A 15,594-nucleotide genomic window follows, 5' to 3' on the forward strand; every position below is an offset into this window, starting at 1 on the left:
GACTGGTCATTGCATGACTAATTGGCTTCTCTGTCTTGCTGAATGAGGTTCTTCATTTACTGAGGAGCTGTAAATGGAATTGAAGGTTGTGCAATCATTAGCAAACGTCCCCACCACTGGTGTTGTGATGGAAGGAAGCACTAAAGATGATTAGGCCTGGGACACCATCCTGCGGAACTCCTGCTGTGATATGCTGGGGTTGGGATCATTAATCTTCAACAACCACAACCATTTTTCTTTGTGCAAAGTATGACTCCAACGATCGGAGTTTTTTCTCCTTGATGCCTTTTTACTTAACTTTTACCAGAGTACCTTGATACCACAGCCAGTTAAATGGTGTCTTGATGTCAAGAGCAGTCACCTTGTGTGAAATTCCATCTGTGGAATTATTTGCCACAGAAGGCTGTGGAAGCCAGGTCAATGGATATTTGATAGATTGATTCTTGATTAGTACTGGTGTCAGGATTATGGGGAGAAAGCATGAGAATGGGGTTTAGGAGAGAGAGATAGATCAGCCATGATTGAATGGCAGAGTAGACTTGTGAGCCGAATGGCCTAATTATTGCTACTATTACTTATGATCTTTTGACTTCAGCTCTTTGGACCACATTGTTACCAAGCTTCTGCTGAGGTCCCTAACTGAATGGTCCGAATGAAACTCAATCTGGGACATCAGTGAGCAGGTTATCAACGAATAGGCGCCACTTGATAGCGTTCTTCTTCTTGCATATGGCGTGCACAGCCTAAAGTTGTAGGACACCTTGTTCTATTTGATCTTATTTGATTGTGCACGCCAGGTTGATTGCATTGGTCGAAACATGGCGGACCACGTGAAGGTTGCAATCTCCCACCCCTTGAGAACATTGTCAATGACAGATTCCATGATGACTGAGAGTCAATTGAATGGGAGGTAATTAACTGGACTGGATTTGTACTTGTGTGAAGAGCATTTACAGTGGCAATTTGTCAGGGGGAGGTCAGTATTGTAACTGAACTGGAGCAGCTTGGCGAGGGGCACTGCTTGTTTTGGATGACAGCTCTTCCGTTCTGTGGGTGGGAATGTTGTCTGGTCCTACAGCATTGTTATAAATGATCACTTTGCCACATCTGGCTGAACATGTTGCAAATGCTCCAGTCTCATCTCCAACACACACGGTGGTGCAGTGATAGAGTTGCTGCCTTGCAGCGCCAGAGACCCGGGTTCAATCCCATCTACGGGTGCTGTCTGCACGGTTCTCCCCGTGACCGCGTGGGTTTTCGCCAAGATCTTTGGTTTCCTCCCACACTCCAAAGACGAACAGATTTGTAGGTTAATGGGTTCGGTATGTGTAAAGATTGTCCTTAATGTGTGCGTAAGATAGTGTTAAGGTGCTGGGATCGCTGGTCGGTACGGACTTTTTGGCCAGAAAGGCCTGTTTCCGTGCAGTATTCTTGGAGCCATCTCCTCCCAGTTGCTGCTTAATCTACTTCAAATCACGACTAGATGTGATAGGACATGATAGGATAAATTTGATCTGTTGATTGCGTGCTGTTTAATTGTTCAGCATGTCTGTAATCCTAAATTGCAGCTTCACTAGGCAGGCACTGATCGTTCTTTAAGTAGGAGATAAACCCTAATCTATTTTAGCTTCGTTTTTCATGTGCATCACTTTTGCTCATGAACTCCAGTCAGCAAATTGCAATCCTACTTGTACCTAACGTTTGGCAATGGCAGCCCTACTCGTGAGAGATCATTATTCCCTGGATCATCATTGGCATTTGTGGGCATAGTGTTTTATAATAGCTCCACCTCGTTAACTCATATCAGATCAGAGGTCAAATATTGTAATTGTAATTGTAATTGTAAATCTTTATTGTCATTTCCTGAGTATTCGCATACTCAGAGGAAACAAAAAAACGTTTCTCAACCAGTATGGAACTTGATCTCCCGATGACTAAATTAAGGTTACCAGTGTCATGTCATTCAGGGTGGAAACAGGCCCTTAGGCTCAACTTGCACACACCGACCAACCTGTCCCATGTACTCTAGTCCCACCTGCCTGCTATTGGCCTCAATCCTTCTAAATCTACCCTCTCCATGTACCTGTCTAAATGTATCTTAAACCTGTACCTGCCTCAACTACACGTACCTGCCTCAATTGCCTCCTCCAGCAGCTTATTCCATACACCCACCACCCTTTGTGTAAAAATATTACCCATTGGGTTCCATTAAATCTTCCTCCTCATCTTAAACTTATGTCCTCTGGTTCTACATTCCCCTACTCTGTGTGGGTTTACTCGATCTATTCCTCTCATGATTTTGTACACCTCTATAAGATCACCCCCTCATCCTCCTGTGCTTCAAGGAATAAAGCCATATCTTGCTCTACCTTTCCCTATAGCTTAGTCCTTCAAATCCTGGCAACATTCCTGGTAAATTTTCCCTGAACCCTTTCGAGCTTGGCAACATCTTTCCAATAACATGGTGCTCAAAACTGAAGACAATACTCTCATTGTGGCCTCACCAATGTCTAATACTGTAATGTCCTAACTTCTATACTCAATACTCTGACTGATGAAGGTCAATGTGCCACCCTATCCACCTGCGATGCCACTTTCAAGGAACCATGCCTGCACTCCTAGATCCCTCTGCTCCTCAACACTCCGCAGACCCTTGCCATTCAATGTGTCTTGCCCATGTTAGACTTCCCAAATTGCTACACTACACATTTTTATGTATAAAATTCCATTAACCATTCCTCAGCCCACCTGCCCAAGCGATCAAGATACTACTGCAATCTTTGACAACCATCTTCACTATCTACAATACCACCCTTTTAGTGTCATTCGAAAACTTGCTGATCACGACATGTATGTTGTCATCTAGATCATTGATATGGATGACAAACTGCAATTAGCCCATCACCGAACCCTGAGGAACACCACTTGTCGCAGGCCTCCAGTCTGAAAAACATCCTTCCACCATCACCCTCTGCTTCCTTCCATGGCCGATTTTGTATCGATTCAGCTGTCTCTCATTGGATCCCATGTGATCTAACTTTCCAGAGCAGCTTACCATATCAAATGCTTGCTGAAATCCATTTATACAACATCTACATCTCTGTCTTCAATCTTTATGGTCACATCTTCAAAAAAATTGATTTTGTGAGACATGACCTCCCAAGTACAAAACCATGCTGACTGTCCCTAATCAGCCCTTGTCCATCTAAATGCATGTATATCTTATCCCATAGAATACTGTCAAGTACCTTTCCGACCACAGATGTTAGACTCACTGGCCTGTAGTTTGCCTGGCTTTTCCCTGATTTTTTTTTAAATTTCAAAATAGGCTTTATTCAGGTAATAAATATATACAATACATGAACCGTGCGAAAAATTCATCCGACATTTTCGGAGGCTATACAAATTGTTCAATACAGTCTATATACATTGTTCAAGTTTCACAAATCTGTCCCCCACACTTGCCATTCATGTGGCCCACTTACTTTGAGGGGCGTCTCCACCATACCCTGCCCCCCATGTCCAGCAGCAGAAGGACCCTAGACTGTGGTCCTCCCCCACTGAGCCTTGGCGTTGGCTGCACCGAGCTTCAGTGTGTCCCTCAGCACGTACTCCTGCAGTCTGTAACATTCCCTAACGGACATCTTGCTCTGCTGGGTGGTGAACAACGCTCGGGCAGACCAAAGAGCGTCTTTCACCAAGTTGATGACCCTCCAGCAGCACTCGATGTCAGTCTCTGAATGTGTCCCTGGGAACAGTCCGTAAATCACAGAGTCCTCTGTGACGGAGCTGTTTGGGATAAAGCGTTCCAGGGACCCTTGCATACTTCTCCAGACTCTCTTTGCAAATCCACACTCTGCAAGGTGTGGTGGGCGAGGTGGGCAACTGTCTCCTCTCCATAGCAGCCGTTCCAAGGTCAGCGTGCGCTGGTAGTGAGGTTGCGACGGTGCAGGAAGGATCTGACTGAGAGGGCTCCCCTCACCGCCAGCCAAGCCAGGTCTTGGTGCTTGTTGGTGAGTTCTGGCGATGAGGCATTTTGCCAGACAAGCTGGGCAGTCTGCTCTGGGAACCACGCCACCGGATACATGGAGTCATTTGCCTGCAGTGCCTGCAGGACATTCTGTGCTGACCACTGCCCGATGGACATGTGGTCAAAGGTGTTGGTCCGGAAGATCCTTTCCACAAACGACAGATGGTGCAGCAATGTCCAGCTGACTGGCACATTGCGTGGCATCTGCGCCAGGCCCATCCTTCGCAACAACGGGGACAGGGAGAACCTCAGCAGGTAGTGACACTTGGTGCCCACGTGCCTTGGCTCTACACTCCGCCTGATGCAGCCACACACAAAGGTGGCCATCAGGGTGAGGGCGACGTTGGGCACGCTTTTACCCCCGTTGTCTGCCGACTTGTACATTGTGACCCGTCGCACCCGGTCCATCCTCGACCCCCAGATGAACTGGAAGACGGCCCGGGTGATCCCCGTGGCATAGGAGGGAGGGACAGGCCACACTTGTGCCAAGTACAGCAGCCCCGAGAGCACCTCACACCTGATGACCATATTTTTCCCCGGTTATGGAGAGGGAGCGTTGCCTCCACAGCTCCAGCTTCTTCCCCACCTTGGCTATCCGCTCCAGCCAATTCTTGTTATTCGCCTCAGTCCCCCCGAACCAGATCCCCTGCACCTTCAAGAAGTCAGGCTTGATGGTGAAGGGGACGGAAGATCGGTCGGGCCAGTTGCCAAAGAGCATGGCCTCGCTCTTCCTGCGGTTCACCCTGGCTCCCGACATCGCAGATGCTGATCAATCTGCGGACTGACCCTGGATCCGAGCAGAAGACGGCGACATCGTCCATGTACAGGGAGGTTTCGGACTGAGTGCCCCCACTGCCTGACAATGTCACTCCTCTTATGCTCGCATCCTTCCTGATGGACTCGGCAAAAGGTTCAATACAGCAGACAAACAAGACAGGAGAAAGAGGGCAACCCTGCCTAACTCCAGACCTGACGGGGAAACTGTTTGATTCCCACCCATTGATTTGGACTGCACTATGGATATTGATGTAGAGCAGTTTGATCCAATTTCGGATTCCCTCCCCAAAACCCTTTTTTGAGAGCACGTCCCTCATGTACGTGTGCGATATCCTGGCGAAGGCCTTCTCCTGGTCCAAGCTGACTAGGCAGGCATCCACCCGTCTGTCCTGCACGTAGACAATGGTATCTCTCAGCAGCGCTAGGCTGTCTGAGATTTTCGTGCCAGGTACCACACAGTTTCCCTGATGCCTTTCTTGAATAGAGGCACAACATTTGCCACCCTCCGGTCTTCTGGCACCTCACCTGCATTTAATGACAACTCGTAAATCTCAGCCAGGTCTCCGGCAAGCTCCTCTCTTGCTTCCCACAGTGTCGTTGGATATGTCTGATCAGGGTAATATTTAAGGAAGGTTCCAGCCTTGGTCCATAACAGATGTCAAGCATTTACTCAAAAGGAAAATATTGCAGAGGCTGGAAATCTGATGTTTTTTTAAAACAGCATTCAAGGCGAGAGAAATAGAGTTAATGACCTTTTTTTTTACCAGAAAGGAAAAAACTTTCTCTGTTAAAATTTGTTTTACCTCTTAACCTTTAATATGGAGGAGCATTGATTCATGGGCTGAAAGCATGTGCTAGGGTAATCAGGATAGTTCCCTTGCCAATCTGAGGCCATGAGATTTTGTGCGGTCTATAGTCAAAGTTGAGTGCCACAGCAGCACTGCTTCCTGATTAAACACTATGATATCAGCTCTGGTGGGTCTGTCCTGCCACAGTGGGGCATGATGTGCCCAAAGAGTGAGATGAATGAATCTAGCATGATGTCTGATGCTCTAGACACCAATCTTCAGATTTTTTACAAAAAATAATTTGAAAGATTGATCAGACTGGGAGCAATTCCATGGTCTAGATTGATGACAGTTCTTTCATCCAGTTTCACTCCTATTTTAGTGGTTTTGTGACAATTGAATGACTTGTTGAGGCCATTAAATGCTAATCACATTGCTGGGTCTGTAATCACAGATAAGCTATACTAGGGTTTCGGCCCAAAACGTCGCCTATTTCCTTCGCTCCATAGATGATGCTGCACCTGCTGAGTTTCTCCAGCATTTTTGTGTACCTTTAAGCTATACTAGATATTGAAACAGGGTTTCCATTCCTGAGGAAAATCCATTAAGCAGAGCTGTTTTTGCAACCATCTGTAACCATTATTAAGATGAACTTTTTTTCTCAAAATTCTAGATTAGTTTTAACTGAATTTCAATTAAACTGTTCCCATAAGTGACATTTGAACTCTCACCTTTGAGATTTTGGTTCAGTATACTCCATTACTAGTTTATAACTAGACCAATGTACCCCCACAGCAGCCAGGCACAGTGGCCACACTCTCAGATTCAGGCCCACACAGTCCACTGTACCATCCATGCTCACAGAATTAAAAATGCAGGCTTGTGCAGATCTCCAATTTCATTCAAGACAAAGCAACTTTTGAGTTCTAAGATTTTCTTTGGAACCTGTTCAATACGCGCAATAAAACATTAGACAGCTGGTGTCTTGTTTATATTTCTTCAGCACAATGGAATTTTTCATGTAATCTACTTTATTTTTGAGGTTGTACCTTCTGTAGTTGAATGAATAAAATGTCCTTATCAAATTGTGTTGGTTTAGCATTAAGATGAAAGGCTTTCTCTAATGTAGGCTTCTTCGTGACCCCAGGCTGCAGCTGATGGTTTACGTTGTGAAGCCTAGTCATTGCTGTGATGTAATATAAGCCAACTACCATTTAGTGAATGTACATAGAAGTAGTAACAGAACCATTCAACTCTGCAAACTAAACTAATATCGACTAAATACGTCCTTGAATTGGACATAAAGCGCACTTTTGTTTCTCTAAGATAGTTAATTCCTTCTAGCTCCAAGTTCCCACACTGGTTATAGCCAACGTGGGAACCAAGTGTTCACAGAATTATCATCTTGAAGTATATTTGTCAAAAACCTTTTACATTATATGGAAATATGTCTGATAATCATGTTTTCAGTAAAGGATGATTATATAAATACTGACAGATTTTTCTAAACTACATTGGATTGGCAAAGGAACGTTTCTGTGATGAATTTAGAATAGAATAGAATAGAATAGAATAGTTTCTTTATTGTCATTGTAACATGAACCATGTACAACGAAATTTAAAAATGTCAGCCAGTCAGTGCACCATTCAAACATTTCTAAAAGCTAACGATACATACAAGATAACATATTAAAAGATAAACAACTAAAATAAATATCACGAAAATAGCACGCATAAACACCCAACCCTCCATCCTTCTGTCGATTTCACAGTGTACCACATCCCCTTAGTATGTCTCGCCCCTGCGTTCCTTGGCGGCTACATTTAGTGCTTTTATAGCAGTGGGGTAAAAACTGTTTTTTAGTCTGTTCGTCCTTGTCCTTGTAGATCTGTACCGTCTGCCTGACGGCAACAGTTCAAACAGGAAATTTGTTCAGCTGTTTAGTTGCAATATCTCCAAAATTTGATGATCAATTGTATGCAAATGTAAGTAAATAAGGAACATACCAACACCTTCAATATTGATCTGAGCATTTACAAGCCCTGTAAACTGAGCTGTGATGTCCAGTACACTTTTTTTATTTTCCAGTTTGAGTAAATACATAATTTAACTGCTAATGATACCAATGTTGACAAAAGCAAATAAAGAGTAAAGGCGAAATTATATCAAAATTAAATGTTTGAATTAGCAGAAATGTTGCTGATTTAAGCAATGCTGCCAAAATAATGGTATTGCATTCTTCACTAATGCAAAAAAAAAAAATGGTTTGCTGAAAGAACTAACTCATTTCCCCTGAGTAGAAAATACAAAAAATACATACCTATTTCTTGCAATATTTATAACATCTTAAAAAATATCACATTAATATATTGGGTGTGTTGCAATTTACAATTACGTCAGGACCTGTAGACAGCTGTGCATTCTAGACTTCGCCCTTTGCATACTGCAGCCTGGAATGCAGGCAACAAGGCAGGTCAGCTGGCAGCACATTCATCTTCCATCTCTTTCTGGGATTCAACGCTGATCCAGCAGTAGTCCCATCAAGTACTGAGAACCTAGCGACTGGCTTCTCAACTTCATGCCAACCCAGTTGGCACACCCAGCATAACTCTGACATTCATCAATGGCACTATCAGTAGATTATATTTATTATATTTTAATTAAAATTCCTGTTTTATAAATTAATAGATATAAGTTGAATGTGAGTTTATATGAGCCTTCTCCCTCATTACCCACTGATGGGCCCCATGCTTCACCCCACCTGTAACGTCTTTACCATCCACCTTTGATGCTGAGCAGGCTGTCCTCTGCAGAGCCTTCAACTCAATGACTTCTGGCCTGACAGGCTGGTAAGCTCTTCCTCCGTCGCCTCCATCGCGGTACCTATTCCTTTGGAAAGAAGTCCTCAGTCTTTGGCCGATGACCCCTTCTTATGTCTCCAGTATTTTTCTTCACCACCCCTTGAACTACGCCCTTCTGGTCTTTCACTCTCTCTTGGCCGTATAATTTCCAAATGATGATATGACATCAACTGCCTTGGCTTCTCCATTGCCCTCACCCACTCCAAGCACAACCCCTCTGAAATGCAGCTCTCTACTCACTTCGCAATAATCCCTACCTTGTCATCAAACCTGCGGACAAAGGCATAGCCATTGTGGAATGGCAGACTCAAATCCACCTTGCAGAGGCCATTTTAGAGGTTCTCAGACACCTTCTCATTCCTCCCCGTGGGCCAACACTCCACCCATGAACACCAGGCTACTGTCTCCTGCATTATTACAGCAGATTTCCACAGCCTCCACGATGCTAGACCAATGTACCCCCACAGCAGCCAGGCACAGTCGCCACACTCTCAGATTCAGGCCCACACAATCCACTGTACCATCCATGCTCACAGAATTAAAAATGCAGGCTTGTGCAGATCTCCAATTTCATTCAAGACAAAGCAACTTTTGAGTTCTAAGATTTTCTTTGGAACCTGTTCAATACACGCAATAAAACATTAGACAGCTGGTGATCAATTGTATACAAATGTAAGTAAATAAGGAACATACCAACACCTATGACACTACCAACGCGGCCCCAACCCCACAATGCTTACCTCTATCTCTTACCCAAGGCATAGCAACAGAATACAAACAGGACTGCCCTGGTAGACTCATCGTTTCAGGCCTGTCAATCTTTCCTGAAAATTAGCATATTCTAAATCTCTTCCAGTGCTTCTTTATTATTTTGTGTAGAACACAGATTAAAATAATGCAGACCACCCAGTATGATCTCATCTAAATTTAAAATAATTCATATGATTTTTAATTCTGTTCTTTTGGAAATTAATTCCGATGTTCCATTTATTTACTACACCTGAGTCACTACTTTCAGTGTGGGTAGAAACAGCAGATGCTGGTTTAAACCAAAAATAGACAAAAAATGCTGCAGTAACACTAGTCTGAAGAAGACAAATCTGGAAAGAAGGGTCTCGACCCGAAACATCACGGATTCCTTCTCTCCAGTTGCAGTCTGTCCCGCTGATGGTATGCAGCCCTGTGTGGTATGGCTGCCCAGCCTGCAGCTGCTCGTTTTTCACTCTTTTTAAATTTTTAGTGAGTTTGTGTTTTGTTTTTAGAGCTCTAGTCTTTTTTATATGGGGGGGGGGGTGGGGGGAAGGGGAAGGGGGAAATTACTTTTTAGGGTCCCTACCTGGTCGGAGAGGCAGCTTTTCTCCGGGCTGCACTTTCGACCCGTCCTCGCGGCCTACCAGAGGACCTGGAGCGGCGACCCAGTACTTTGGCTTCGGCGGCGGCGGCACAGCGCTGGAGCGCTATTGCGGAGCGGGCAATGCCTTGCCCGGATCGCCGCGCTGGAGCTCCGGTGAGCTGAAGACCGCCGATGAAACATCGCGGAGCTGCGGGACTGTGGAGCGGTCAGCTGCAGGTGGAGGCGCTGAACTTAAACATCAGGAGCCTGGGATCTCTTGCCGAGATCGCCAGTGGTGGAGTTCCATCCAACGCGGCCTTGTTGGCTTCGGAAGCCGCGGTCTCCGGTAAGGGAAGCGGCCGTTCCAGGGTTCCCATGCCGCTGAGAGGATTCTCCTGACGCCAGAGCACCATCACCAGGCGAGAACGGCCTGGAACATCGGGCCTCCATAAAGGCGACTGTGGAGGCCTCAATAAGCCCGACTATGGGTGGACATGAGATGGGGACTGGACATTGTGCCTTCCCCCACAGTGGGAACCATTGTGGGAGGATGTTTTTTTATGTTTAAATCTCTTATTAATGTTATGTCTGTATTCTTTCTTTATGTGCTGCATTGGCAAGAAGCATTTCACTACACCTAGGTGTATGTGACCAATAAAATAACCTTTGAACTGATCATTTTGTGTCTAACACTACTTTTAGTGATTTCTGAACTCTAATCTATTCCATTTAGACTCTTATTTCTGACCAAAATATAAAACCTCATTCTGATCCTCAGTAACTAAAACTACTTGCTGAGATATTGCTAAATAATAAAATGCAGTGCTTTTAAAAGATAGTGTCATTTCAGGCAAAGTAACCTCGTCTCCGATACTTCGATCCATAAAACGAATAAAATAAAATAATCAACTTTCTTCCAGTTTAAAGCAAAGAAACATGTATTTACCAAGCACATTAGAAACATTTCAAAAGGTTTTGAGTTATGAATTTGTTTTTAACGTGCTGTCGGGTAATAAATAAACAGAAACAAGAAGATGGGCAAGAATATATACCACCAAATATATATCAGTCAGAGTTTACACAGAAAAGCTGGAGAAACTCAGCGGGTGCAGCAGCATCTATGGAGCGAAGGAAATAGGCAACGTTTCGGGCCGAAACCCTTCTTCAGACTGATCAGGGGTGGGGGTGGGTGGGGACAAGAAAGGGAAAAGGAGGAGTAGCCGGAAGGCTGGAGGGTGGGAGGAGACAGCAGGGGAGCTGAGGAAGGGGAGGAGACAGCAAGGACTAACAGAATTGGGAGAAGTCGATGTTCATGCCCCCGGGGTGCAGACTCCCCAAACGGAATATGAGGTGCTGTTCCTCCAATTTCCGGTGCTGCTCGCTGTGGCCATGGAGGAGACCCAGGACAGAGAGGTCAGAGGCGGAGTGGGAGGGGGAGTTGAAGTGCTGAGCCACCGGGAGGTCAGCTAGGTTATTGCGGACCGAGCGGAGGTGTTCGGCGAAACGATCGCCCAACCTCCGCTTGGTCTCACCGATATAGATCTGCTGACATCTAGAGCAGCGGACGCAATAGATGAGGTTGGAAGAGATGCAGGTAAAGATAATGCAGGTAATGCAGAGATTGCGTCCGCTGCTCTAGATGTCAGCAGATCTATATCGGTGAGACCAAGCGGAGGTTGGGCGATCGTTTCGTCGAACACCTCCGCTCGGTCCGCAATAACCTAGCTGACCTCCCGGTGGCTCAGCACTTCAACTCCCCCTCCCACTCCGTCTGCGACCTCTCTGTCCTGGGTCTCTTCCATGGCCACAGCGAGCAGCACCGGAAATTGGAGGAACAGCACCTCATATTCCGTTTGGGGAGTCTGCACCCCGGGGGCATGAACATCGACTTCTCCCAATTCTGTTAGTCCTTGCTGTCTCCTCCCCTTCCTCAGCTCCCCTGCTGTCTCCTCCCACCCTCCAGCCTTCCGGCTACTCCTCCTTTTCCCTTTCTTGTCCCCACCCACCCCCACCCCTGATCAGTCTGAAGAAGGGTTTCGGCCCGAAACGTTGCCTATTTCCTTCGCTCCATAGATGCTGCTGCACCCGCTGAGTTTCTCCAGCTTTTCTGTGTAACCTTCGATTCTCCAGCATCTGCAGTTCCCTCTTTAACACTATATCAGTCAGAGTATTGAGCATAGAAGTTGGGAGGTCATGTTGCAGTTATACAAGGTGTCGGTGAGGGTGAGGTCGCATTTAGAGTATTGTGTTCAGTTCTGAGCATCAGGTTATACGAAAGATGTTGTCAAGTTGGAAAGGGTGTAGAAGAGATTTAAGAGGATGTTGCCAGGACTTGAGGCCCTGAGCTATAGGGAGAAGTTGAGCAGGCTAGGACTATGTTCCTTGGAGCGCAGGAGGATGAGTGGTGATCTTATAGAGGTGTACAAAATCATGAAAGGAATGGATTGAGTAGATGCACAAAGTCATTTGCCCGGAGTAGGGGACTCGAGAACCAGAGGACATAAGTTTAAGGTGAGGGGGGAAAGGTTTAATAGGAACCTGAAGGGTAATATTTTCACACAGTTTGCTTTAGCAGTAGTAAGTCCTGAAGCATCATTTCAAAACCTAACAAGTTTGTATTTATTAAGCTGGACACCAGTAAAACAATTGATTGAAATTTCCAATTTCTTTCTTTGGCAGGTGAAGAAACTACAGAAAACTGCCAGCAAAAGAAGACAAAAGTCACCAAGCCCATGGAGAAAGTAGAGCCATCTGATTCCTGTGCACCCTCAGGCAGTTGACCAAGAAAAAGGATTCCATTATCCATATTAGCCATTCGGAAAGTATTTCTCCAGGGCAGCTGAAGCTAACCCACTTGAAAAAGTGATGGTGCTTTTGTGCCAATGTTGTGAATAATAGCTGCGTGGAAAATCAACCGAGCCTTCAATAGTTAATAGACACAAAAATCTGGAGTAACTCAGTGGGACAGGCAGCATCTCTGGAGAGAAGGGTTGAGAAGGGTTCAACAGCCTGAAGAAGTGTTGAGACCTGAAATGTCATCCATTCCTTCTCTCTAGAAATGCTGCCTGCTGAGTTACTCCAGCTTTTTTGTGTCCATCTTCGGTTCAAACCGACATTTGCACTTCTTTCCTACACAGTTAACGATGTATAGGCCTTATCAATTTTGAATTCCTGCACCAATATCTTATATTTATAAAAATATAGAAGGAATGGACAGCTTTATTTAAAATAGGAAATATAACAGATTCAGATTGTGCAAATAAGACTGTACACTTATTAAATTAACTTTTCAACGTGATTGAACCCATTTATGTTAAATCCGTCATCACCTTTTCCGGTGAACTGTCTGATCCTTCGGATATAATGCTGAAGTCTTTGAGTCGGATATTTCTGCATACATCAGATAACTGATTATGGAACCATCAACGGGTCATTTTTCTGAAATGCCAACGACACTAGATATCAATGTAATCTGACACAGAAAATGTCCTTGTCTTTGGATAGAATTGCACCAGTTGCCCAAAGATAATCAGAACATAAAACTATCAAGCATCAAAGAAGAAAACCTGGAAGTATTTCCTATTCTCTGGATTTCTGGATATGGTAGGTAGTGTGTAACATGATGCCTGTACATGCATCCACTGAAGGACATTGATAACAGAAAAAGGACTTTTTGGAAAATGCTGAAGCAGCAAAATTTGGATTCGAGTTGTGAAGACTTTGGGTCTAAAGGGAACCTGCAAAAGTCATCTGATGCATTATTGCACATCTATGATACGAATTGCACAGGATATCATATTGATCAGAGCGAAGATATACACAAATTGCTGGAGTAACTCAGCGGGACAGGCAGCATCTCCGGAGAGAAGAAATGGGTGACGTTTCGGGTCGAGACCCTTCTTCAGACATTGTTCTTCAGATTTTGATTCTTCAGATATTGATTAGAGCAATGGCAAACATGCAGCCAATGGACACTGGAAGTCAAAAGACAGATTTTAATACCAATCAGCAAGCAATAGTGAACTGACAGCAACACCACCATTTTGGATCCTGACATTCCACTTAATGCCATCTCTTAATCAGACATGGCAGCATGTCGAACCCGCTCATTAGTACTATTGAAATGAATCATGTTTGTCTCTGTTTGATTGTTTTCTGGCCGCTACTGGGGTTCTACAAATGTGTTCTGTTTTTAATTTATTAAAAAGTATGGATTGTAGCATTGTAAGGGCCGAGAGATTGTGCCTTCTGCCTCCTGAACTTGGGGAAGGAACATTGTGATATCTCGTTGCCTCACTAAAGATGTCTTCATTAATTTGTTACCTGATGCAGTCATAAGCTGGCTTTCAGGAAGGCTGGTAATATACATCACCGTCTGTACCTCTCATCTCCCTTTCCCCTGACGCTCCTCTGTAGAAGGATCTTGACCCGAAACATCATCCATTCCTTCTCTCCAGAGATGCTGCCAGAGTTGTTGACCCAAAACGTCATCCATTCCTTGTCTATCTTGTCTCTAAATGGTGGTAGCTTCTCACAACCTTGAGCCTGCTACTGAGGTGAAGGTGCCATTAAACAGTGTACTTACCCTGGCTGTGTTGTATCAGTTAGTATTCACCTTGGTGTTGGAAGGTGCTTACATCAAAAGCATGGGCTCAACTTGGTCCCTTCATCATAATTCCCCTCACCTGTTTTCATGGCTATTCAAGTTTTTCTCATTGTTCTTGAAGTAATTATTCAAAAAACATTTCTGAACTGTTCCCCAAGTATGAATGAAAAACACAATAGACAATATAGACAATAGGTGCAGGAGTAGGCCATTCGGCCCTTCGAGCCAGCACCGCCATTCAATGTGATCATGGTTGATCATCCCTAATCAGTACCTCCGTTCCTGCCTTCTCCCCATATCCCCTGATTCTGCTATCTTTAAGAGCCCTATCTAACTCTCTCTTGAAAGTATACAGAGAACCGGCCTCCACCGCCCTCCGAGGCGGAGAATTCCACAGACTCACAACTCTCTGTGAGGAAAAAGTGTTTACTCGACTCTGTTCTAAATGGCCGACCCTTATTCTTAAACTGTGGCCCCTTATTCTTAAACTGTGGTTCTGAACTCCCCCAACATCGGGAACATGTTTCCTGTCTCTAGCGTGTCCAAACCTTTAATAATATATGTTTAAATAAGATCCCCTCTCATCCTTCTAAACTCCAGAGTGTACAAGCCCAGCCGCTCCATTCTCTCAGTATATGACAGTCACGCCCTCTGGCGAATTAACCTTGTAAACCTTTGCTGCACTCCCTCAATAGCAATAATGTTCTTCCTCAAATTAGCGGACCAAAACTGCATACAATACTCCAGGTGTGGTCTCACCAGGGCCCTATACAAATGCAGAAGGACCTCTTTGCTCCTATACTCAACTCCTCTTGTTATGAAGGCCAACATGCCGTTTGCTTTCTTCACTGCCTGCTGTACCTGCATGCTTACTTTCATTGACTGATGAACAAGGACCCCAGATCCCGCTGTACTTCCCCTTTTCCCAACTTCAGGCACTTGCTCAATAATGTGAATCACATTTCCACCAAAGAGTTATTATATTATTCAAATTCTCGTATAGCACTTACATTTCTTGTCTGATACTTGCTCTAATTGTGATTTTTGCCACGGTTCTCAGGCACTTGACATCAGAGCAAATTGCCATGTCAGTAAAACTCTAATAATGTTACCTGATTGCTCAGATATCCCAGAGATTTGGCATTTGGTTCACTTGGTGCTGATTACTGTGCATGCTTAGGGTCATGTCCAGGTAACA

General features: G+C 44.7%; 1 long non-coding RNA gene across 2 annotated transcripts in view; it reads left to right on the forward strand.

Annotated features, from left to right (window-relative positions):
- The window catches only part of LOC129702863 (uncharacterized), a 41,066-nt gene extending 27,057 nt beyond the window's left edge, over positions 1–14,009 (forward strand). For both annotated transcript variants that reach the window (XR_008724460.1, XR_008724459.1), the window contains exon 3: positions 12,470–14,009. This is a non-coding gene — a long non-coding RNA (uncharacterized LOC129702863). The remainder of the gene's footprint in view (positions 1–12,469) is intronic.
- Positions 14,010–15,594: the final 1,585 nt, after the last annotated feature.

Source organism: Leucoraja erinacea, chromosome 1 (genome assembly GCF_028641065.1).
Source record: "Leucoraja erinacea ecotype New England chromosome 1, Leri_hhj_1, whole genome shotgun sequence".
Lineage (NCBI taxonomy): Eukaryota > Metazoa > Chordata > Chondrichthyes > Rajiformes > Rajidae > Leucoraja > Leucoraja erinaceus.